The sequence below is a fragment of the Halyomorpha halys genome, unplaced genomic scaffold (assembly GCF_000696795.3).
Source record: "Halyomorpha halys isolate HHAL.00 unplaced genomic scaffold, Hhal_1.1 Scaffold469.1, whole genome shotgun sequence".
NCBI classification, from domain to species: domain Eukaryota; kingdom Metazoa; phylum Arthropoda; class Insecta; order Hemiptera; family Pentatomidae; genus Halyomorpha; species Halyomorpha halys.
The window spans coordinates 474,825-502,656 of NW_027114062.1; the positions used below are offsets into that span (position 1 = coordinate 474,825).

Consider the following 27,832-nt stretch of genomic DNA (forward strand, 5'->3'; position numbering starts at 1 on the left):
TATATATATATTGATTCAAAATGATTGACTCTATTCATTTATTTAAATACAAATTGTAAAATAGAAAAATTAGCAATGATTTATGTTTTATTAATTAATTACACTATAAGTGGATTTATTTCTGTGAAAACTTGGTCTTTTAATTTTGGGAAAGAGTGGTGGAGTTGTCTTGTAATAGTGATTCGAAATCACGCTTTATTGGTAGGTCTTAGCTAGAACTTGGTGACTGAATTATTTTTTACAATATTGGCTTTTTTAAGGCTGGTTTCATAAATTAATTAAAGAATCTTTATGAATCGGGTTTAAAAAGAGAACAATATTGGTTTTAAGTTATATTAAGTGACTGCAGTGGGGACGTAAAAGATTTAAATTAACCTGATTTTAAATTAGGATGTGATTCTGAAACCATCTTAGAAACAAATATCTATTTCATCATATTTGTAACACATAAATGACAGTGAAACATCTAAAATTAGCTTCTTAATTAAAAGGGAGGATTTCATTATGAGTTCCGTTATAAAGTAAAACCGTATTTGTACCGGACGTTGATCTAAGATAGGGCCAATGTCTCCCAGGAATAACTTCCTGCGGGAGCGGTGGATTACAGCCAACATAATCGATGACTAATTATAAGGCTTCTTTCATAGGCGATGGTTAGCCGAGGCTGATTTCTTAAAGAAGAAAACATTTTATTGAAAGATACAGAAATCAAGTACAAAATAAAGTACAAGAATGTTCCGTTTTAAAAAATTTTTACCAGGAATAAACATTGAAAAGAATATTATCTATTAAATAAATCAAATGGTATTCTTTTAAGTCTCACACTCTGTATTATATCAATAGTCCAACGTTTGGCCAATCGGCCTGAGTGTGTCGAAGGTTATAAATAGTTTGTTTATCTAATAGTGGATAGTGTAGTTTTAATCTTTTTTTTTTTTTTTTAATTTATTTGTTGATATTTACAACTGTATAAAAAAAATACAACCAGTAAATTTGATCATAATGACATATGATATGATACAGGATGTAGAGAAACTACCCATTAGTAGAACTCTAAAAGTTTTAATCTAAAATTAAAGTTTTAAAAAAATAGGTAACTAGACATAAGCATAGGCAAGTTTATCAATAATTAATATGATTTTCTATTAATTGACTTTTTCATAGGGTGATTTTGACATGTAATTGATAACCTGGGCAACATAAATTTTGATCTGAGGTGTATTTATTATAACTTAAATAATTCAAAACAATAAAAATACGTGAATATCTTTCAAACAAATTTTCAGTTAGGATACCTAACCCTGCAACATAAAATTTACAGAAAATCTTAAGGTCGAGGAATAAAGATAAAAAGAATTAATTGCACCTCATTAAAATGTTTGTAAAACCTTCCAAGCCGATTTTTTTTATTAGTAATCTTCTTACTAAGATTTAAAAGGAATCTTAATTAAGTGTGATGGCTGTAATAGGATTCCTATTATTATTTATAAAGATATTATTCCATGAACGCCTTTAATTATTCAGTTTTAGTATATCTTTATTTTCATACCAACACTGTTAATATGTAAACCTTCAACACTACGATAGCCACAATTTTTCCATCCCCAACAAACGTAATCTAGGTTATGATAAGAGGTGCGAAAATTAAATCACTAATCAACTATCCCATCGATATAACAGGGACGTCACAATGTAGAAACCGCAACCTTATCAAGGATAATAGCCCCCATAACGAACCTTTATTGATTTGATTGACGGATAGAGCATTGCCTTCGTGAGTTGGGAAAACATTATGCAACTGCGGTACATCGAGCACGTGAGGAGGAATTGTGAAGCCATGTTTGTCTGACCTCAGGTAACATTACGGGCGGCCTAAAGGCAAGATATATTTAACATCTTGGGATGGCGCAGTATGTAGAATTAGGTCGTTCTTTAGGGAAAGTAAAAATAAATAGCCACATTTTCGATAATAAACTTCGAAACGAATTGATAAACTATAAAAATGTCCAGTATAGAACTTATTTCCAAACTAAATTGTACGTAGAAACGTAGAAAAATACCTTAATCGAAAAAAAGCTACATTTTTGTGTAAAAAAAACAAAAAACATTTTCTATAAAAAAAATTAATGTTAGGGATAGTATAGTCAAATTATTTGAAGTAGTTGAGAAATGAAATGAAACAGCCTTTTATTTATGTAATAAATTAATATCATTACAAAATGAAATATAAACATTTAAAGAAGATAGAAAGAAAAAATAAAATAAAATAAATTTATATATATATAATAGTTTACAAAACATTAACTTTTATCAATTTTCTTTCTATCTTTCTGTATTCTTTTCTGCATAGGCCTTCCCTTTCGGGAGTAATAGTCAGCACTTCCCGGGGTGACCAGCTCTATCGGAAGGCAAGTTCTTTTCATTTCTTCTTCCAGATATCTCTGTCCATAGCAGTTCTCCACCAGAGGAGTCCTCCTGCCATTCTCTAGAACATATCGCTCCATCTATTCTTTTGACGTCCTCTTCTTCTTTGAAGGTCATATGGAGTCCATTCTGTGGCAATTTTTGACCATCCATTACCATTTGCTCAACATTGTCATCTCCAGTATGGCAATGAGTCCTGTTTCTTTTTGGATCCAAGCCTTTTTTATTTGACCTCTTTTCCTCACATTCACAATGCTTCTTTCAATATTATTTTGCCACTCCTGTAATTTCCAAGCTATAGTCAGTGACCACGCTTGGCATCCATAAGTGACCACTGGGCTAATGCAACTATCGAAGACCTGCCTTTTAAGGCCAATACTTGTTTTTCCCTTCATTATATGCCTGAGGGACCAAAACCTTTTCCAGCCAAGTGCCAATCTCCTCTGGGCCTCCTTTGCCTTCTTGACCTCTATCCGTGAATGATATTAACTGACCCTGAGAAATAATAATGATTAAATTAATATTTATTATACATACTATTAAAGAACCTTACAACATTGTGAAGAACTCAAATGAAGTCATAAATTAATCTGGTCGATTGTATTTCTTTATACCATTCAATACTTTTTTGTTTCTCATTACTTTGGGAACATTAAAATATCGTTATTAATTTCTATTTATAATAAAATTATTTGTTCATTTGAAGAATTGAATGACACATCTCACCATAAAAAGATGCTTATAGCGAATTCTGAAACATTAAAATGTTTCATCACATAATCACCAATTATGTATTTTATATTATTTTTGTCATTCTTATTTTTATCAATTAAATAAACAATATTTAATTTCCTATATGAATAATAATGAAATTAATTTCCGTATGCTCTTGAAGTAGTTCAATACCTACTTCTCAAGTGCATTAGATATTTTGTATAGTTCAGACTGTAAAAATTGAATTATTTTCAAACAGAACATGTGTGCAAGCTGTTAAAACAGTACAGTTTTCTATCAAAACGAAATTGTGATGGGAGCTTACAGAAACAAAGTTAAAACTCGTAATGTGTAAACATTTTACTTCTGGACATGATGAATCAGAAAAAAAGAAAAATTTATAACCCATTCATATAAATAAGTTTCCAGGTAAAAACTTGATTTCAGTGCTCTAAGTTTAGTGCCACTGGACACCAAATTCGGCCAAACATAGGTTGTTTTTAAAATATAAGATAATATGCATATACCTCTATACACATACTTGTTATATACCAAAATTTACGCAATTTAATCCTTTAAATTCCACTACTTGAGTTGCTAATAATACTTAAGGAGTTATTGGCTATAAACTGAAAAATATACGGTTGCCATTTTGAAAACCCTGCCATTCTAAGCATACGCACCGTACAGGGAGCAGTGTCTTCTTTACCTACATTTTTTGCAAACAGTGTTACATCATAATCCATCGAAAGACACTAATTTACAATTATTTCTAAGTTAACTTGCAATTTTTATATTATGCTTTTTTTCGAAGTCCTTCATACGGACAGAAATATATATTTGAACAAAATGCGTGTTTGAATGAAATTAATTTTTAATATATTTTTACCAAACTGATTTTTAATATGTATTTCCATCTTAAATACAAATTTATAATTTAGTTGTATTCTTTGCAAAACCTATTTGAATAGAAGTATTTTTGTTCTGATAAATGCATTGTCCAACACTTCTCTAAATATCATCCTAAACTTCTTGAAAAGAAAACGGCTAGATGACTCTTTCACTAAACATTCGAAAAAAGGCCTTCTTATCATTGTGTTACTAAAAAAAAGTTACTATAGGTTTTGAATATTAATTTATTGTTCAAATAATTTAACGACCAGTCACTGATTCAAGAGTTTAAGCGGTTTTCGTTTAATGTTGTGTTAATATAATTAAAAATTAAAATTTTTTAAATGTTGGCTGAAAGTTGATTAAGTCAGTTTCGAGCCTATAGGTTCAAAGGATGAAGAATATAATAATTGAGGATAGATCATATATTCCTTCATTGTGAAGAAATAAAATAAAATGTATGTTTGTAAATACATAGAACGAAGATTTTCACTGATTAAATATTATATCACAGAAATGACAATTATATAAGTCCAATAACGAGAAAGGAAAACACAATCTCTGAGGCAATCTTTCTTCGTTATCTAGCAAGTGAGGATTAATTTTAACAAATAATTTAACACGACTACAGTTTCTGTTGTATGTGTAAAGGTTGGGACTTCTCCTTGGGAGAAAAATTAGTCAAAAGTATGTATAACCCCTTGATTAATCTCCAGACTAATGACTAAGTTTATGGCTGAAAGGACACAAAAACGTATGTTAAATCATTGGCCCTTAAAAACGCCACCTCAACTATTCTAAAAGCCATGATGTGAATAAAAACTATTTTTTTTTTCTTTTATCAAATTTAATTAACAATAAAAAGTCGAAGAAAATATGATTTCACACCAGAGGAAGTATCGCAATCGGCCAAAGACATTGATTTCGAAACCGATAAGTGACCTTTACGATAAGTAAAGTATAATAAGTGACCTTGATTCAAGACGTGATTTTTACAAAATGTTCAATTACTGTTTACAGCTCGTAAAGACCAGTCATGCTTTATAACTATATAATTATACCATTTGATTTGCAAGTAAATAACAACTATAAATCACCGATGGATATGAAAAGGAACTTTTTAATGCCTTAATGGAAACCTCACAATTTAGTACATTACATCTTCTCTTCGTGTGTAGAAAGATGTTGCATAATTATAAAATTTGATGACATCAATTTTGTTGATGATGTACCAAGAAGCCAAGCAACACCATAATATAAGACTCGTTTAATTTCAGAGAACAAGAAAATTAAAAAAGTTTATTATAAATAGAGCTGTTTGATAATGAACACCTTCGGTTCTCGGAATATTCTTTTTAAAAATACATGAAAGTATCTTTGTTAGTCAAGTTTGGGAAAACTTTTCTCTTTAATAATATTTGATCCTTTGAAGTAACTTCAATCTTGAAAGGACAGAGAAGCAAAGCTCAGAAATTATAACAAAGAGTCTTTATTTATTTAATTATTAGAGCACCATCACCGAGGTCCTTTTTCCTCCTCATATCCGTTAAGAAAACAAGTTAAAAGTAAAGTAATTGTTTAACTAATGCTTTAAAACAGCAAACAAATAGATTACAAGATGGTTATTTATTCACGATCATGCTCAACCGCCAGATTTTTCCTTAATTAAGGATACCCATTTTAAGAGGCTGGGTAGACCCCAGCAGGATTCTAGAACCCAAAGAGTTGACTCACAGCTACAATATAACAGAAAATAATTATCTGTCACAGCCGGATCAGAACCAGGAATAATCGGTATTTCTTGAAGATATTAGCCCCCTAAAAATCAAATTGTCTTTAAAATATTAAAGTAAAAAATTTAACTTTTTAGTTATAGTTAAAACCGAGTTAGTTGTTCGGTTTCTTATGATTGAAACTAGCTAATAGGGTTTTTATTTTTTAATCTGCTTTAATTTTGGTGCACATATAGGCCAAATCAATTGAGGATATCACTTTTTTTTCGGTGAGATGCAGTATCCAAAGTAACGTTAGTCACATTGTCAATTTTCTTCTCATGACCAAATAATGTTTGTATTCAATAAAGATGAGGTTAACCGTCCATGAAGCACCACACCTGACTGACAGTAGCCGATGCTGAGATGGCACGGGATTGTTTGTTTCTTTTTTAATTTTCTACAATTTTTTTGTCTGGTCAACTATTGTGTAAAAAAAAAGAAAAAAAGAAAAAAAAAGGAGGTCATAATGCTATCTATTTACAATGTTCCGTACAATGTATTTTAAAAAAAAACTTCGAATTATTGCAGAATAGTATACAATTTAAATTGTCCAATTTTTTTTTTTAGTTTAGTTTTACTCAATAGATACAGGTCTCTTTCATAAACTTGCCATGGGGTTATTACGACTACTCCTAACTGAGATTGAATTTTCCGGCGACAATAAAGTTGAAGTGGAAAATTGACTTTTGGATCGAAACCGATCTACTGCTTTGATTGCTCCCGATTCAGATGCATTACGAATCGGCAACGAAAAGTTCGAGAAAGCACTGTAACATGTATAAAGCTCTGCAGAAAGTTCAATATTTCAAAACGATCGGTCCTGATGAGGAAACATTAAACTGTGAATGAAAGAAAAAAAAAGTATAATAGTGCATATACAACAAACATCAGGCTCATGATGTCAGAATGCCTTTTGTTAGAATAGGTTATTCTTGTACCTTATTAACTATATTTTATTCATTGTATTTTTTTAAATATTTTTCCTTCTTCAAATACCGAAACTAGGTGTGAAATCACCGTTTTACAAAAGAAAAATAATTTTTAAAAAGACGTTGTGTGATTGTGTCATATTTCTAAGGATCCTGTACTCTTAAAATAACTAAACCTTTTCTATTTAATTTTAGAGGTGTGTAACGGTTAGATGTGTCCCGCATCCACTCTCAAGAATAAAAAGAACATTATTTTTCATAATATAATTTTTCTTTTCCTCTTAGCTACAAAACTGAAAACAATAAAAATTAATAGTTCTATCTATAATACAGTATAAAATTTAAGAGTTAGTTTGAACACACTAATATTATAAACAAACAATCTGTTTTGAAAAATTCTTTTTTCGTTAGTTATGCGGTTTATTGAGGAAGACTTTATAAAAACCATAATATGGCCCATATTAGAAGAGTAGTGGCCATATTCATTATAAACAGTACTTTTTACAATGGATGTATATAAATATACAAGCTTTTATTCCATAAATATGAGTATGTACAATAATTATTACGTTGCTTCGGGATATATTCTTATACATTTAATTTTTCTTTTGCTACTAATTTATTACTTATAAGCCATGTTTTACATTTCGATAAATAATAAATATCGAAATAAAAAAAGATCCTTACTGATTATTTTTACAGCAAAATATCTTTAGTTCTCTTATGTTTATATCTACGAGTCGTTGTTTTCGTATAATTTCCTATTTCAGTTTTAAAGGGTTTATAGAGTTCAGGCAAGTTTGAAATAAATTATAAGTCAACTTGTTTATGTATTTTCGTTATCTATATTTAATTCTGAATACATTTCAATTACAAAAAATTTGCGTCTTATCATACAATTTAATAATATTAATAGAAAATATAGGTTATTACTAATTGAATTATTGTGCAGCTATTGTTTTCTTCAATCGATTTCCCATCTTTTTTTAAGGATGAGAGATTGAGAACTAATGGGTTAGGATGGGTAAGGAGTTTGTAATGAAAAGACGCATATCTGTTTTGTGCCAAATCTGCAACGAATGGGATGTTAAGGTCTTTATGGATAAGTCTATTAAACTTAAATATGGTTTCCGTCAAGTCATTTATTGTTCTATTTGTATTTTTTTATAAGTTTCGCCATTCGGTTAGTAAAAGGCTCTTAGTCAAGTACTGATATTGAGTTTAAAAACAAGCAAGTAAAATTGAAATATCTCGACGGTGAAACCACGAAGCCCAGATAGTTTTTAATAAGATAGGAATATCAAAATCAACAAAAATATATGTATTGGAATAAACAGAGATATTTTAAGATTTATATTACGACCAAAGGGTGGTTTCTCCCCAAGTCTGATTTTATTAAGGGATGTTTGTGTATATTTTTTATTGTTGCGAATGTCGATGATAAAACTAAATATCGAGTAAAATTGCAGAAGAGCCTTTGACTACTCGAACTTTCATACCAATGTTCTTTTAATAAGGAAATATATTTATGATTGTATCCCATTCTATTAATCATCTCGAATTAACTGAATGAGATGAAGTTTTCATTAATGTAATTAGGTTTAACTGCTGGAAAAATTCAAGGTTTATTGAGACTCAAGGTTCAAACTGGGGTAAATTCAAATTCAGCTCGGTAGTTGAAAGCTGTTGCTATTAATAAGCATCATTCATTCATTATTCAAATGTTGCGGGGGATGCTAATAAGATTATTTATAGTACGAGGTAGCATCATGAATAATTGGGCGTAATTAGCTATAAATACACGTAATTGTAAAAATTAGTTTCACCGCACGGAACCAATGTTTTCTTCGGAGGGTGAAAAGGTACGTACTCACGGATCAGGTAGGCATCATACTATTAATTTTATTGAGGTAGTTTTCAATGTTGGTATATTATTCCTTTGAGGCGACATACATTGTTATTCTGAAATGTAAATTAGTAAGGTATTAGTAGGAAAAATATAAATATATGGTGATATATGTGATATCTCTGACTTAAAAAAAAAAAAAGATTGCACCTTTTATAAATCAATACTTCATTCTAGGGAAACTCGAAAGAATTCTGGAAGTCAGTAAAAATCTATCCTAAAACTCCATGGCTGAGACGAGATATGCCTAGAATGATATGATTTTTCAAACCACTAAAATAGTGTAGTAGATTTTTTCGGACTAAGGAGCCATCACAGCTTGTGTGATGATATATAGAATTATGTAATGATTGCGACGGTGTTGTCTTATCCTTTACTAGGAAGGTTAGATAGGATATCTCGGTAAACAATAACCCTATAAAAAATCATACCGCTTGAACATATTTTGACCTTGATTAGAATTCCATTTACAAGTGCCCAGCTACTTGACCGCTGGACCATATAGGTAAATATATGTTAAGACTTTTAAAAAAATGAAAGGAAATAAGTTGAACATAATTATTTTATGACAAAAAATGTAATTACATTGGTGATTAGATAATTACAATTGGAAATTGCTTAATTTGAGTTATTAATGTCATGTATCATTTTTCCCAAGGAAAACATTAAACAAATAAAAACATTTATCGCATTTACTAATGAGTGTTGGCACTTGAAGGAAGGGGAAATTTTCTCATGGATTCACTACTTCCGGAACTTACGATTTTTACAGATTCAACTAAACTTTCGTGTATATATATTGCTATTAATTGAATCTACACACATTTTTAATAAATTACACTAAGTAGCATTTTCAAGACCAACAAATGAGTTAAACAATTATTTATTTATGTTCCTTTGCAAAATTCAATCTTTCTGATAAATAAAGACAATAATTAACGATAAGTTAACCTTTTATAACAATATAAATATTATACAATCGAGTTATGCAAGGCAATATATGATACTATTTCATCAATCATGTGATTCCGTTTTATATAAAACCAATATAGAATTAAAAATAATAATAATAAATATCACTTTAAAAATAAAATATTTCTTTCTTATATCTAAACATTAGTGTCAATATAAAAAAGACCCTAGTACGCTGTGTTTAATAGATTCAAATGAGAACATAAATCAGTTTTTATTTTGCATCAGGAATATTTAAATGAAGACAGTAAAATTTCTTGAGGAAACATAAAACTTTACGACGTTCTGAAACTTCTACTATATCGTTCCGGCTTCTTTAGCAATACTTCAGAGAATGAATTGCAAGTTGAAAGGCTCAAAGACTAATGCTATGTGCATATGCAATTAAGTATAATTGTTCTTGTAAAATGAAAAAAATAGAAATGCAATTATTCATGAGAAACTTTTATTAGGACTATTAACGGTTTCATCATGCATTTGAGCCTTTGAATTATTCAAAACTTCAGGAGAAATTCTATAAAGTTTCAGTAAGGAATAACAACTTTTTCGTAACTATTTAATAGCATTTGAAGTTAATTAGCTCAAAATTAATTAAATAATTAATTAGCTCAAAATTAATTAAATAATTAATTAGATCAAATTAATTAAATAATTAATTAACTCAAACTTAATTAAATAATTAATTTTCCAAGAAAATTAATTTTGATGAGAACAGAATGGCTTACACCACTTTTGCTCTCAAAAGTTTTTTATTGCAATAAATTAAACTAGTAAGCATACTTAGCCGTATGCAAAAATCATAATTAAAATTCAATCGTTTTTTAACATTTAAAATCCAAATTAATCAATTCAATAACTTTATACGATTTTATAAGACTAATATAAATTACTTTAATTAGTTCGCTGGTAAAAATTGTAACATGACTACAAGTCAAAAAACGAATTTTTAAACATTTAATACTCTACTCTAAGTCAAATTTAGAGTCAATTATCTAAATTTAGGACTTGACTCATTAAACATGCATTTTTATCAAGAAATTTGATATGAGATTAATTACGATCTGAAAATTCAGCCTCTGGCAGGCATATTTTTTTTATTAGTACCTGTTTGTATTGCAATTGAATTTGATTTCTTGGCTTTAATATTTAGTTGTTAACTAATTAAAATTTTAACAGTTACAAGGGCTGCGAAAATTGGAATTTTAAAAAAGATAATAATAAGTTTTATTATTATTTTATACTAAGGAAGGAAGAGTTTTAAAACATTATAAAATTAAATTTACAAATCAAGAAATAAATTGAAAATAATATTAAAAGATTATACTACCTATTAATTATTTTACTTATTATTTAATTGATATATAAAAGGTATATGCCAGTCTATACATATTGAATAGCTATTTTATTTTAAATATAATTTTACTTATTTGTTTTTAATTTTAAAATCTTAGGTATTTATTGGTGAAGATAAAGTAGTCAGTTACTTAATAAAGCTAAGAAATAATATTTCGTTCAATATCCAATAGTCAAGTTTCAACAAAAAAATACTAAATGTTTGGCTGTGAAATGTTAATGCATTTAATCTAATCTTAAAACCAATACTGCTCAGGGAGTATTGAAGTATACGTTAACTTTATTCTTGGAGTAGTATTCGTGAACGAGGAATAAGTACCGTCCTATGATGAACTTTAGAATTAAGTTTAACCCGTGGCTAATTTTGTGCTATTTCCCAAACCACCCATTTTAGGGCTTTAAAACACAAGGTATTGATATTCGCGTATAAATCCAAATTTGTAACATCGCCATCCACCGACTTACCTCTGTCAGATCAAAGTTTTGAATAAGTGAAGAATCGAAATTGAGATTCGTCACTTCTACATGAAATTCTCTTTCTTTTTATACCTCATTTGTCAAATTCCATAGCTGCTGAGAACCGAAGAAGGAATTGATACTAACGTATTACATATATGTACAATTATAATAATATGTATTTCTAAAATATTTACTTTTTGTTCAATGAATAACAATGGTAGTTTTTGTTACTACATCTAACGGTCTTAACCCCCTCGGTAACACGTCGGGGTAGGAACAAAGGTCGAGCGGCTCCTAGCTGTCTAGACCGGAGAGCGGTCGAAGCAAATAGGGGTGAGTAACTGGCTGCCTATTACTCAGGGGGAAAGTTAAATTTGTTCTGCGAAAACATACTTAGAAATATGCAATCAGTTACCAAAAACATTCATTTTTCGTTCAAACGAATTCATAACACGGAGAAGGAAGGTAAATATTGTCTTTGACCTGGATACGGAAATAGCTATCGATTACCTCATTACGTTACCCTCATATCTTGGAGGATCCGTTTGAGGTTAAGTAGACATATAGTGATAATTTGTATCACATATTACGCATTAAGTTCGTATGTTTACTTTTTTCAAGCACGGCATATTACTGCGAACCTAGACTCATATAGACTTTTATTTAGCATATTTATAAATAAAGTAATAGCATTGAATATTTTAATTTTAAAAAGTAATTCAGAAAAAATATTTTTATTATAATTAGAAAGAAAGTAGAGTGGGTTAGTGGGTAAGGCATTATAACTACATACAATTGTTTCCTTTGTTTTAAAAAAACTGTTCGATTCAGCCCGAAATTAGTGTAAAAATATTGAAGTACTGATCCTCTTTAAGTATTCAAATTAATGTACAGACTTCAATTAGTGAGGTAACAGGAATCAGTTTTTAATTACATTTTTCATTTTTTATTATTCAGCAACGGTTTGATTATATTTTGTTCCCTCGATCTTTTTTCTTGTGTGTGATTGTTTAAGCCATTAAAAATAAATAAAGCATTGGATAAATTTAAATAAAGCATTGAAACAACACATTTGTTTTTCCTCATTCATTTGTAGTTTGCATTAGTTTCTTCTTACGTGCCCAATAGCAGAGGGGCAAAAGTTAGCTATAACAAACAATTAAAAACTTAGCTGATGGTCATAACTAACTCTTGAAACTAAATTAGCTATGATCTAAAATCAGCAACTAACATTTAGATATGAAACGTTTGGCTTGGGTTCAGCCGATTTAGGCAAATAATGAATTTATTATGTTGTACCAGTCGTGGATAGACTATGTGGCACACCCAAACTTTAAAAAGGGTGTAAGTGAATGAAGATTAAACTTACCGAAAGTTTAAATTTACCAGCCCGTTATTTTGTGTCAGGAATAAGACTTTGATATGAACTGAGCCTTCGATAACCTTTCCGTCAGACTAGGAATAAACCGGCCTCACGCTAAGGTTAGCCTAAAAATACAACTAACACAAAACTTAACGAGTAACCAGTAATCTGTCTTAAAATAGTCAAGGCCTAGAGCAGGTATGGTAAAGTCTAAGACGACAAGCACTATGCTCACTAGTTAGTCATATTTAGTTTCGATAATTAATTTTAACTATTGACCAGGGTTGTTGAAAAAATAGTGATTAAATAAATTACTTTGGTTTTTTTAATGGTTAATTTTTTTAAGGTAAAATGTTTTTGAAAGACATGATGGATACGAAAATACAATATTTTATTTTTATTTTGACGTTTGTGGACCTTCTTCAATGTAAAAAGAATTGAAGGAGATCTTTGTCATGAGGAAAGTAGAAGAAAGGGGTGAGAAAAAATGATAAGTCGAAATCATTTTGTCTCCTACACCATGAACCAGTAACAACTATTTACAGTTTTTATTTCTACCTTTCACAATTTACTTTTATATTTCATTAGGGCTAAACAATATCTCCATAATTATATTCCATTTATATACAAAAGTCTATTTCCGTCCCGACTAGTTTCTAAAATCATTTATTATTTACGACTATTGATATTTTTGAATAAGTTCAAACATTGCTTCCTCACAACAGAAAATTGGGAAGTTCTGTCTATATTAATGCAAGGAGAGAAAAAAAAGTTATCTACATATTAAAAAATTTCCACTCCCGTTCTTCATGTTAGATATTAAGGAAAAAATATGGTTTTGTGTCTATCGATATATCCGTCTCTACTCATATTCATGCAAAGGGTGTAACATTAATCCGATTTTGATGAAATTTACATTGAATGTGAGGAATGGAACATAAAAGGTTCCTTATCAACATTATCGAATTCCAACCACTGTTTTCGCTTAAGCATGAGCAAACATATGACATACCTTTGTTTAAAAAAACAACGTTTTTTGTTCGAACGAACGTTCGATTCGGCCCGAAACTAGTGTACAAATATTAAAGTATTGATCCTCTTTAAGAATTCAAATTAATGTAATGTTTAATTTACTTATTTCTCAGACTTCAATTAGTGAGGTAACGGGAATCAGTTTTTAATTACATTTTTCATTTTTTATTATTCTGCAACGGTTTGATTATATTTTGTTCCCTCAATATTTTTTCTTGTGTGTGATTGTTTAAGCCATTAAAAATAAATAAAGCATTGAATAAATTAAAATAAAGCATTGAAACAATACATTTGTTTATCCTCATTCATTTGTAGTTTGCATTAGTTTCTTCTTACGTGCCCAGTAGCAGAGTTGGGCAAAAGTTAGCTATAACAAACAATTAAAAACTTAGCTGATGGTCATAACTAACTCTTGAAACTAAATTAGCTATGATCTGAAATCAGCAACTAACATTTAGTTATAAAGCGTTAGGCCACGGCTAAAACTGATATTTAGTTAGTTCCATCTTCAGTTTCAACTGAAAAAAAAAAAATAATATTATAATACAAAAATCCAAGCACTCATTCCAAGAATTCATTTTAACATCTCTTATATCCGACATATTGCATTTTTGTGTTTTCTCAGGTCAACTGGTTAATTTCAGAGGTGCTGACAATGAAAAAATAATCAATATTACGATAACACGCTTGCGTATCGATTTATTTTAACTTTTCAGATTTCTAACATATTGGGATCCTTATGTACGATTTTGGGAGTGCAGAAAATGAAAATCCCTTAATATGTTTTGAAAGTTACTATAGTTTTTTCCCTTATCTACACATCGAAACAAGTATAAAGATACACACATATGTTAGAAATCCGAAAAGTTAAAATAAATCGATTCATAAAAGCGCGATCACAAAATCGATTTTATTTTCATTTTCAGCACCTTCGAATACATATATAGGGACACCAGTATTCGTGAAATCCGAAATGTTAAAATAAATCGATTTAAAAAGGAGCAATAACAAAATCGATTTTTTTATCTTCAGTACCCCCGGAAACGTATATTAGGATCCCAATGTGTCAGAAATCCGAAATGTCAAAATAAATCAATACGCAGTGGCGTGATCATAAAATCGATTTTTTATTTTCATTTTTAGAACCCCCGAAATGTTATCAAGGGACACAAATATGTTGAGAAAACCATTGATAGGGTTAAAGAATTAGTTCCCCTAAACAATTGGAACTAATTCAGCTATTGTCCAATACAACCAACAACTTATTTAGTTATAAGATTTAGCGGTAGCTAAAATTCAATAGCTTAATTAGTTTTAATTTTTTAGGGAAACTAATTCTGGCAACTATTTAGCAATTATTTTGTGCCTGACTTAACTAAATATTAGCTAACTAATGCCCAATTCTGCCCGATAGAAACAGTTTGGACACTGTACTGGCCCTCTTGCCATAGGTTTTTTAAATTTAACACAATACTATAATTTTTAAAGTAAAAAGAACACTCCCTTTTTTCATTCTACAACAATAGCTCATTATTTATAATATAATTGAAGAAATATTGGTTTTGTAATTGTAAACATAAGATTTTTTTTAATGGATATTTTTACTTAAAATATTATTAAAATTATTATTTATATAAATGTATTAAATATAAAATATAAACTTTTTTTTTTACGTATACCTTAATTAAATTTTCTAATTCTTAATCTTTCATTTTCAAATTACGTAAGATGAAAATTGAAAAATGAATTAAGTACAATTTCCATTCATCTCATTCCACAGTTATAAAACACTTCGATAGCATTTACATTGATATTTGATTTATATTATTATTATAATCCTAATTAAGATTTATAAATTTTCACACTGATGAAGAGCTATTGCAACATTGTCTAAATTTTTGGATCACTGCGATGCATATTTCGATAGTATTTAATGTATATTTTTAGAGTTTTTACTGCTTAAACTCCATAAAAATTATTATTCAGTATTATTACACAGTTGTAGATCACTTGGAAAGCATTGGAGTCCCTCTAATCTTCACTAACTATTTGTTTTTTTACTGCAACACTAAAATGAAATTTCAGAAATTTTTTTCTGTATGCCATATATAAATAAATGATCGAGGATTTATTCAAAACTACCTTCGACGCAACATTTTTACTATCTAGCATATTATTTCAAAATTGTGACCGATTTTAAGTTTCACTCACTCATAAAACTAAAGATGAAAAATGTGTTTTAAAATCAGTATCGCAAAATCTTCAATAATAAATAATTAAAATGTTATCTCTTGAAATAATTACTGATTTCGTTGCTCATTTTTCGCTTTGAAGTGTTTTGGACTTGGATATCCGAGATAGATCCAGTTACGCACAGAACTTGACGAATTAAATGATTGTTACTCATCATAAGAAATAATTGTAGTTTTATTGAGTTGCTTAAATTAGTAAACCTTCATAAAGAGCAGACATATGCTATTGTAGTTCTTAGTATTGTTTTAACCAGTATCAATTTATTTCTGAGGGATAATTTTGAGTTTTTTGTTTTTTTATGGAAATATTTTGTTCATCATTTTCCTTGCGTTTATTAATGTTAAATTAAGATTCTGGTTGAAAAACAACAGTTAATTATTTAATCTGACTCTTAAGTATTTTGAGGACAAAGGAGATATGAGTATCATTTACAACCATGTTCGAGCGAAGTAATTTTCGTATGGTGAAAATTAAGGCTTTTTTTTTTTTTTAATAATTTAGAAGTAACTCGATGTTTTTTTTTAAACCACTTTTATCCAAACATATTACCATACGGCGACTGATCAATATATCTATAAATCATATATTGATATACATATCATTCGAATTATTCACACGTACCATTCTTGAACTTAAGAGAACTTTATTTAAATATATTAAAAAAACTTTTAAGACATTAGATTACCGCAAATCTAAAAAAACGTTTTATCCACACTTACATTTTGAGAGAAAAGTGAAGAAAGACTAAGAAACTAATACTGGATAAAGGACGCCAGTCGTTATAGATAGCTTGTTCCTTATATAGATGTTAGGGCAGACTTGGTTACTTTCTAAAATAGACATAGCATTGAGGAATGCCCTGTATTGTACATTGCCAGGACTCAAAGCAAAAATAGATGTAAATATTGTATGGGTTCCCAGTTACAATACCCCCTCTATTTTTGAGTACTATTCTATGTACGTTCGATAAATAACCATTCACAAATTATTAACAACTTTTGAAACTTTTTTTTTGTGGAGTTGCATTAAATTATTTTTAATTAATGATATCATACATAAAATTCAATTACAAAAGTGAATTGCCCACCAAGGCTAAGTGAATCAGTCCGAAAAGTGATTCGAACAAAATTACACTAGGGCATTGACTTCCATGTCCCCAGTAAAACCTAATACGAAATAATGCTCTGATAAAATATATCGTGTTATAAATTATTATTTTTTAACATTTTTTCATTAGGTATTAATCTTAATAAGGTAGATAACTTTACGGGATTTAAAATATATTTTTTAACCGATGATGCACTGCTAAAAATGGATTTAGATAACTAATTACCAACTAAATGCAGATAATCAGATCATCTGTTGATCATGTGCTGAGGTAATCACTAAATTATAAATAATGAGATGTTAATAATTATATTTTATTATACATCGACATCAACTTGACAAATTTCAACAAATTAGATATTTTGGGATTTTCGACTTTTCACTAGTTTAGACATCGATACTAATTAGCTTAACTATCTTTAAAATATAATAAAAATATTTTCCAAATTTATTTTAATTTTAAGAATTTCTAGTAAAAAAACATTTACAGGCCAGGCTGAGTGCATTTATTCTTTTCTGAAATTGCTGGATTCGTCTTTTTTTCAAGAGATATATTTATTTTTTCAGAAAGTAAATCACATTTAATAAAGAAAATGAAAAATAGCATTGTTTATAATTTCACCTAACCAGTATAACAAAAAAAAAATAAGAAAACATTTTTTAAGAAGAATATTATCATATTTCCTTTTGAAATGATTTTAAGTCGATTAAAAGTGCTTATAACATTTTATTTCTTTTTTATAGTTAAACAAAAATTCAACAAAACTACAATGACACTCTAATATTGTATAGTCGACATAATGTGAAAATACAATTATTAAAAAAAAACAGTATTGAAATATCTTTAAACACTGTTTTATTATATATTAAAAACGTCCAGAAAGTCACGATAGACATCAGGGAAACTCGATAAAAGCGGTGAAAGGATCCAAATATATTAGCGAAAATGGTGAAAAATTTGGGTGAAAAAAAATTGTATAAGTAAAAAATAATATTCCATAAATCCGTTGTAAACACATTATAAATTACAGGGACTCTTTGCATCATCTAAAATCGTAGTGACTACCTTCTTTTTATAGGTAGACCTTCAGTATAGTCCGTCAAAAACCCTAAGCGTAAATATGTTTTTCATAAATGGGTTTGGAGAGTGGCAGCCAAGAAAAGCTATTTCTTCGTGAAACCTTAGAAAGGACGAGTAGCTAAAGAACCACTTCCTTCTAAAACCAAATGATTTTAAGCCATTTTTTTTTTAAGTTTAAAAAAAATAACAACTCAGGATTGATGAATGGAATACAAACAAGTATTCTTGGCTACTAGTAAACTTCAACTATACTGCGTAAAGAAGATATTTGGTCTTGATATAAAATCTTCTGGGCTATACTTGAACCCAGGTGGAAAATCGAGAGAAGAGGTTTATGATAGAGGAATTTTAATTCACTAAAAGCGAAAAGGTTAACTTAAAAGATATACTAACTTCTCTAATATATTTCACCTGTCAATACAATTACCAATATTTTAAATAAAACAATTGTATTTATAAAATAGACTAAATTTTCACCAAAGCTTTAAAGGAAACAATAAATATTAACGGTCGTGAGCAAATGAATGATGATATAAAAATCACTAATGCTGAGAAAGTGAGAGATTTGTTTTCAAAACATCGTGATTGTGAACAAAATAAAATTTGAATAATAGATATATATCCTGCCTCTTAAGTGTTTATTTGGCATTGAGTCGCTGGCGGGTGTGCTAACATGATTTGCATTACAATGGACTAAAAAAGTAACAAGGAAAACGTACGTAAACAATTTTCTTTTAAAACAATCCCTAGGACACTGCATGTATGATGACAGCTTGCGTAGATTTACATAAAGCATACAGTATTTTTGATGACGACATAGATAATTTGTAATAAATTAAAATTTAAAATCATATCGTTGCTGAAATGTCAAAGCAGCGGATATAAATATTTTCAGAGAAAATTGTATTTGAATTATACTTCGGGATGTAACGTCGTAGCTAATTTCTAATTGTGTTTTACGTTCATTGAACATTTTAATTGGTGACGTCATATATTTAGTTAGGTATTTTTGGAATTGAGAAGTGAAGAGAAAACTAAGTTAAAACGCAAAAGAATCCAAGATATCAAAATTTGTAGATACACCACACTGACTTTGCAATAACGATACATTAATAACTTAATAAGTACATAACCCCAAAATTCTAATTTTCATTCATTATAAACACTAGGGGTTGGACACGTTTAACTGTCCGCTCCGCCGGTGGCACCGGTGGAACTCATCGCCATTTTGGCTGATAACCATACACTTATTAAATACCTAATTATTTACAAGATTATATTGACCATTTATTTATTTTTCTAACATAAGTATCAAATATATTATTACTTTGACTGTGGCACACCTTGGAATTTTTTTTTTTTTAATCGGACGTATTTCAAAGATAGAACTGTAGACTGGAGTTATTTTCTCTAATGAGGTCGCTATACAGACTGTCCCAAAACTAGGAGGATTGTCACAAAGTAACCCCAATACCCAGTACAAGACATAGAATACGTAAAATACAATATATTAAAAAAACTTTTCTACTTTGTCAGATATGCCACTATAAAGTAAAGCAGAAATACGTAACAACGTGAAATCAATCAAGTCAGGTTCATTAAACTTTCATTAAAGAAATGTGTTCATTTATTTTTAAGAGGAGACGGCTTCAAGCAAAGGGTCCACTTTTATATACAATAAATGATTGTATAAAAATAAATTTATCAATTAAACTTGACTTGAACAATTCTATTGTATATTTTTCCGGTACTCGAATCCAAAGTATTTTTCGATGTAGAATTGAACAGATAAATAGAAATCAATCCACTTCTTATCTCAAAGAGTTAAACTAACAAATAATAAAAATAAGAATTGTGCTAATTCGTTTTGTAAGTGTTCTGTGTTGCAAAATGGTGCGAAAGTGGTTTAGGGCGTTTCCTTGATTTAAAAAAAACCCTTTTTAGGGAAATTTCGACTGCACTTTCCTTGGACAAACCAAAAGTTTGAAGCAGTACCATAAATATATTCTGCATTAATATTTTATTTTGATTCCGATTTCTAGCTTGGCAACATATGTTGGCTTGATTTCATAATTGGCTTATTAAGCACTAAAGGAAATAAATTGCTATACTTCACAAAGCATCAACTATACAACTTATAATAGCACTATCAATCCGCAGGTCTGCACGAAACAATAAATTATTCAAAACCCGTTTCTCAATGCCACGAGCGGATAGAAATCAGTTTCTTCAAGACAAAGCTTGTAGCACTTCGTTTACAGTTAAAACTAGAAAATAGGTACCAGTGGGTTGTTGAAGGTGCAGTCAGATGAGGTGTGGTAACTCTGGACCGATCAACTTAACTGTGAGTAGCTAAGTTTAAATTAATATGATCCATTAAATTTTCTCGAATTTTCTTGAAAAAAAAAAAACATTTTTTCACTCAGAGAAGTTCAAGAATATCGAGATGCGTTGAAAAATTTAATTTAATTTTCATCATAATAGACTTTATTATAGTTACCTTTCTTCGAAAAGCATAAAATTGCGAGGCTACAGTATAGTTTAAATAAAATATATAAATTCCATGAAAAAAAACAGAGATTAATGCAATGCTAATCATGTTATGGATGGTTAATAATATCTTTGTTCTTAAATGTAACATATTGTTAATATTTTACAATAAAAAAAAAATCACATTTCAAAGAAATTGAACAGATTTATTTCTTTATGTATAAACCCATTATTCGGATTATAAATAATAATCAATAAAAATGTTATGTACATTTATTATTAATTTTGTTTTCATAAAAGAAGACATGCTTAATTCGAAATTAAATTGTTTTAACAATAAACTGAATATATTGTTGCTACTATTGAAAAAAAAAATTAGTTCTGTATTCAAGCGCTTTCAAATTTTACTTTAATTGATAGCAGATGTCTTACTACAGCATCGGTACGCTGTAGTAAAACATCTGCTATATTATAGTTGATAATATAGATATATTTAAAATATAATAAAATAATATTTTATTTTATTTTAAATTTAATTTTGATTTCCTTTTATTTTATTTGCAATATGTGGTGAGGATAGTTACTTATCGTCCCATAAACCTCTTAAGTTTGAAAATTTTAAAATGTGCACATAATTTTCTATGCCAAATATACACGTACATTATGTACTTATGTATAAAGTAAGAACAAGTGTAAAAATCGTATTGTTGATTTTTTTGGAACAGTAATTTATCACCATTGTTCTTAAATGTGGAAAATTATAGTATTTAACTAACAAAAACGATTTATATTAGTTTCCTTCTCGAAATAATCAGTATTTAGCTCTTTCTCTTTTTTAAGTATAGAGTAAAAATTAAAATATAAGTATATAATTTCCATTTATATTCCAAATCTACTAAATATTAGACAGGATGAATTTAATTTTTTATTCGATTATCCACTGAAGACCGCTAAATTTATATTATCGGTCAAAATAATTTCAAATTAAATTAATTGTTGTCTTTTATTCAATTTTGGCAAATTAATAAAATAAAAAAAAATTTTTTTGTTTTTTTATAGTAATAATTGCAGCTAAAGTACTGCCACCACATATAGTTTATACATACCACAATATGTTCTATATCAAGACAACTATTGTGTAGTTATTCAGCTAAAATCTGCTAAAAATACAGCGGCAAATGGAGCACGTGGGTAGAAAATATACGTCACAACTCATTGATAAAGATAACAACTGTTCCTGCAAATAGTAAACTCATGTTTTCCTGATGACTCGAACAGTGTGTATGTAGACCACATGGGTTGTTAAAGTTAATCATTTCTTTAACGGTTTAGAAAAATTAAACTGAGGCAGTCGTTAGTTTTCGCCTTGTAGTATTGATATGCAGAGGGGTATGTATTAAAACCCGTAAGGTTTATGCTTGTATTTGTTTAAAATGTTTAAACTTAATATTTTATAGTGTACTCACCAATAAATAAGGATTGCTAAAAAATAAATTGAATATGCCGCCAGTTCACAGCCGAGTATAAATGGAGACGGACTCGAGGAGATAGAGAGCACTGCACTGTACGATGGAAGCACACACACCGAACCGCAGCAGGTAAATGTGCTGTGGAGCTCGCGGCTGGCGGCTCACCCCTCCCCTTCGCTCTAGTGGCCCCCCCGCGGCTGACGCAAACCCACCCTCTTACATCAGCCGCATGACGCAACCCTACCTAACCTGACTTCATTCACTAATTCACTCACTCATTCACTCTCCTCGCATAAGGTTGTTGTGACATTAGTCCAGGGCGAAATGCAGTCGTGAATCTCGGATAAATGCGAAACAGTCCAGGGAGAGCGTGAAGGCATTTAGCTAGGACACATATGGAACACACGGCGGTCTGCTAGTTCACTTAGTGATAGGGGCTGACAGACAGAGCAATTCGTATGGAGTATGTATATAACAAATTAAATATACAGAAAGACAAATAAAAAACTGCATAGTTCTGCTATATAGCAATTATAGTCTAATTATCTGGTTGATTAATATTATACACTAAATAACTAACTGATTTATAAAATAATTAACTAACTGACAAACAATACTGATTTCGTTTTTTTTTTTTTTTTGTTTTGCTTTTTATATTTTATTTAAAATGATTATTACATTTAGCAAATATTTTAATAAATGTAAAATAAATCTTAAACATATTTAGAATACTTATCATATGTACTAAGCAAATGCAGTCAAATAAATAAACCCAAAAACTAAAATAAAAAGTTTATAGATCGGTTATAGAAATTATAATTTAATTAGTAGGTTTTAGAAACTATCAGACCAACAATGCTGATTTTGGTTTTTATATTTATATTAATTATTACAATATTTTGCAAAAATCTCAATAAATGCTAATTTTAATAAATCGTAAACATTTTTATTGAACAAATAATCTTTATTATGATTATGTATGTTAAGCTAGTACAGTAAAAAATAAATGTCGAACATTACTCTCCCCTGCACCCCAACCACTTAGGTCATCAATATCTTCACTATTTCAATAATATTGATTCTAAAAGTCTTTGTGTTTTTTTTTAATTAAAGTTTCAAATAAGGATATTATTTAACAATCCTTATGTTAATAGCCTCATGCATTTGTTTGATAGTTTTAATTGGTAAGAGATTAATTTCAGATCTGAATAATATAAATATAAATTCATATCTAAACGGTATGTTACAAATTGCACAAGTAAAAAGAATATGTAACTAGAAATTTCTTCAATTTAAAAATATCTTTTCATTCTTTATTTTATTTATATCAATGTATATGTTGTTTATAGTTAAGTTTGTTTGGAAACAACATTGTAACCGCTACAAGCAACGGTCCTAGTACTTTTTCTCTTCGAATCTTAAAATACCCTCGGCAAAGTATTATTACAAAAGCCCAAGAGAAGAAAAAAGGCAGTTATCTCACCCCAATTTTTGATTACTTTAATGAAAACTATGTATAATTACTAGTCAAAATTGATGAGTCTGCCAAGTATGGGTAGAGGGAATAAAAAATGGCGACTGTTTCAAAGCGATAAAAAAGCTTATTTTTCATTCGGAGCTCTATATCTCAAAACGTTGTAACAACACAAGAAAACATAAGAGAACCTCATTTAAAGAAGAGCTAATTTGCTAAAATATGAGCCCTAATAGAGTTATTTACTTTAAATAGTTCTCGAGATATAGCTTTCTAAAAAGCATCATTTCATAAAAATGTGGAATGGGTTGTACTGAAAGATCAGTAGTTAGTGAATTTATTTTGAAAAATCTATAACTCAAAAACCATTTGACGTACAGATGTCTATTAGCACTCAAATTAAAGCTAGTTTATTGAGCTATAAAGTATTGTATGATGTTTATTTTCGTGGGAGTAATAGTTTACATCCAATTTGCTAAAATAAATTGATTTATAGTTGTTCGGACAAATTTTCATTTGCCAAATTTATACTCATATGTGAATATCATAAAAACTACTACACCTACGAAGATAAGTGTCATTCACTACTTTATAGTAAGTTAAATTTCCTTTATTTTGAGTGTTAGCAAACATATGTACGTCTTATGAATCTAGAGATATATTTTCTCAAAAATCCATCATTTTATACGAACAACTATAAATTAACATTTTGTGAATTTATTTTGTCAAATATCATAAAAACTACTATTCCTACAAAGATAAACATAATTAATTATTTTGTAGTAAATTTAACTAGCTTTAATTTGAGCGCTGGCAAACATCTGTATGTCCAATGGTTTCTGAAATGAAGTTTTCCATAAATCAAACTTATTGTCCAAACAACTATAAATCAATTTATATTAGCAAATATCATGAAAACTACTATTCCTACGAAGGTAAAGGTCATAACCTTATTTATAGTCCATCAAACTAGCTTAAATTTGAGTGCTAATGGACATCTGTACGTCTCATAGTTCCTGAGATATAGATTTCTCAAAATAAATTAGCTAACTACTAATCTTTCATGAGATTTTTAAGAAATTTTGCTTTTTAAAAAGCTATATCTCGAGAACTATTGGACGTAAATAGCTCTTTAGGGCTAATGTTTCAGTAAATTTACTCTTCTTTAAATAATGTTCTCTTAGATTTTCTAGTGTTGGGGTGAAATAACTGCCTTTTCTTCTTCCCGGCTCTTGTACAATATGGATAATTGTTAATATTGTGTTTGTCTACTTACTTTATGTGCATTGTAAATAAACTATTTATTAAAAAAAAATTAAATAAGTAGTGTGAAAGAAGTAAAACTGGTCTCAACCCTAACCTTGCCCTACCTGTCGCTACTCTTAACCTCAGTATTCTACCTGCATTTGGAAGCAGTTGAGTCCAAGGATTTTTTTGTTATGTCCCTATTTTAATGGTGGGTCTGTATTATCCTATGGTTTGGGTCTACCAGTACCGGTATTCCTTCTTAGTTTCACACTACACCAAAACATAAAGACTTGACTAATGATGAAGGACCTGACTAACTTACAAGGAAGAATTTATAAATTACGGATGTGAATATTTTTCTAAGGATTATTAGGTGAAGAATGAATTTTAATTTGATCATAAATTACTACTATTTATTTCTCCACTCTATTTTCGGCTTTGAGGCTATCAAGAGGCAAAAATTAAAAAGAAAAAAGAATGGGCTCGATGTATATTTGAATAATTTATAATCTTAATATAAGACATATTCACTTGTAAAAATGAAATAATGTTTTAATAGTTTTTGATGCTATCATAAAAAAATATAAATTTTAAATTAGAATATCAATACATATATATCTATCAATATTTGTTTTATTAGTATTTCGTAATTTTTATTACTTATGATTATTTCATCAGTAATGATAAATGATCTTCATATATAGCAATTAAAGGTTGATAAAGTGCAGTAATTGGCCAAACAGTTAAAAAATAACTTTAAAAAAAAGTCGTTTTATTTTTGACATACCCTCTTACCTCTGTTATTAAAGTATCTCTTACCCTCTGCTCCCATTTATTATTCTATAAATTTCACAGATTATCTGTCAATTATAACACGAAAATTACTGAATCTAAAGGAATTGTATCTATTGAGTATTTAAGATAACTCCGTAATAAAGTGTCAATTAGCTGTAATAATTCACTCTTTATTTTTTTAAATATTTTTTTTTAAATACAGAAAAAGTGGCACCTTTATGAAAAAAGAGTAATCATAATATTTATATTTTTTTAATAATATTTATTTATTAAACTTTTAACCGAAGATACGGTTTAATTTTCCCCAAAAGTCTATAGAAAAACAATAAATTGAGTTAAACTAGTTGAATTTTTTTTCCCACAGCTACATACTTAGCATAAATGTTTTATTGTCATATTTTAAAATTAATAAAAAAAAAAAAACTTATCTTCTTCTAATATTTTTCTCCGAAATTAATGTTTCCAAACAATTTGAACAAATTAAATTAAAGCTAAACAACTAAAAAAAGAAGAAAAAAATCAAATGATTTGGGAAGAATTCTTTTACATGTTGATTATTCAGTTCTAAAACTTTTAATTGAAACAAATTGATATAGTGAATCAATCTTAGGAGTTGCAATTAGTTAAGATATCGTGTATACAATGCAGAACGAATTCATTTTTTTTATATGATGTCATAATAAAAAATGGCTATAATAAATAAAATAGTAATGACACGCAATGATCGGTATGTGAAAGGCATTAAGACACAGTACTTAATTGGTATTATTAATTACAAACACTTCTCACCCATATTAGATTACAAATGAATTAATAGATTTGAATCACATTTATCACTTGACTACTATCTCGTGAATAACTGATAAGTTCTGCAGTATTTAATATTTTCACTTTTTTAAGTTAAACCCACTGTTCTCATAACAGTGAACCAACTTACAAATTTTACAATTTCTTCTTCCTTAATTTTTTAATTTTTATTATTCTACTATACATATAAAATAAAATAATACACGGTGGTCATTAAAAACTATATAATAGAAAGATATAAAAAAATTACCGAAAAGATTTGCAAAAAAATTATCACCAACAGAAACTTTTTTTCTTTGAAATAAAATTAAAAAAATTATCACAAAAATCGTACTTTTCCTTCACTTTTTTCAGAGATTTGAAGGCTATTTTTTTTCTAAATTTTTTCATGGTCAGTAGTGAAAGAGTTAAATCTTAAAATCTGCTAAAATATTAGCGGAGTAGAAGAAAAATGTTGTGTCCAGAAGGAATTTCTCTTTCACCAAGACAAAAATTTCATTAAGGGGAACTGTTTAGGAAGGTTTCATCAAAATCGTTAAAGGCGTTAGGCCCTAGAATGTATATAAAAGTACGATTTTTCGTAACGATATCGTACAGACTGCCCAATCTGCCTATATTGGAAGTCGAAACCTTACCAAACCAAAAAAGGTGAAATGTTATTACTTTAAACATTCTTATAGACATATGTAAGAACTTAATAAATAAAATACCAATTTAATACACTGTCTGGTTATTAGTCAAGGCCCAGATTATTACTCGAAACAATTTTATCAATGAAAATAAAGTGTTTAATGAAATTACATTCAATTAAATACCAGCCCGCCACAGTTATTAGTCATTAACAGAAAGAATTTATAATTCGCTCATCTGGTGAAGGGCAGTCAGAGCCAATTTTAAATCAGCACAACTGGCTGCTTGCTAGGGTTCAGGCCGAACAGTAAACATTTATTGCAACGATAAAAAGTTCGAATTTAACAATGAAATTAAATAAATAACTAATAAAATAATTCTAAAATGATCAGTACATATTATTATTCAGTTACTTGTTTTATTATTATGGTATTTATTTAAGTGTTTCGACCACTAGGGTCATTTACACTGAATTTACAAAGTTAGTACATTACTATTGACATATTTACAATGTTACAAGGTGAGAAAGATATATATAATTACAAAGTGAGAAAGTTTAAAAATTAACAGTTACTGTTACAAGTTACATTACAATTTACAAATTTAAAATTACAATTACTATTACTATTACAAGTTACATTATATTACAATTTACATTTT

The 27,832-nt window shown here is 28.8% G+C and overlaps 1 protein-coding gene across 5 annotated transcripts in view; it reads right to left on the bottom strand.

Annotated features, from left to right (window-relative positions):
* path (pathetic) overlaps nucleotides 1-27,832 on the bottom strand; it is a 196,672-nt gene that overhangs the window by 83,976 nt on the left and 84,864 nt on the right. Inside the window, exon 1 of one of the 5 annotated variants that reach the window (XM_067051322.1) lies at nucleotides 22,216-22,372. The exons of 3 other annotated variants lie outside the window; for them this stretch is intronic. The gene's annotated coding sequence lies outside the window, so the exon portion shown is untranslated. Of the gene's footprint in view, nucleotides 1-22,215; nucleotides 22,373-27,832 lie in introns of those variants that run through there. One more of the 5 variants, XM_067051328.1, reaches the window with a different exon arrangement.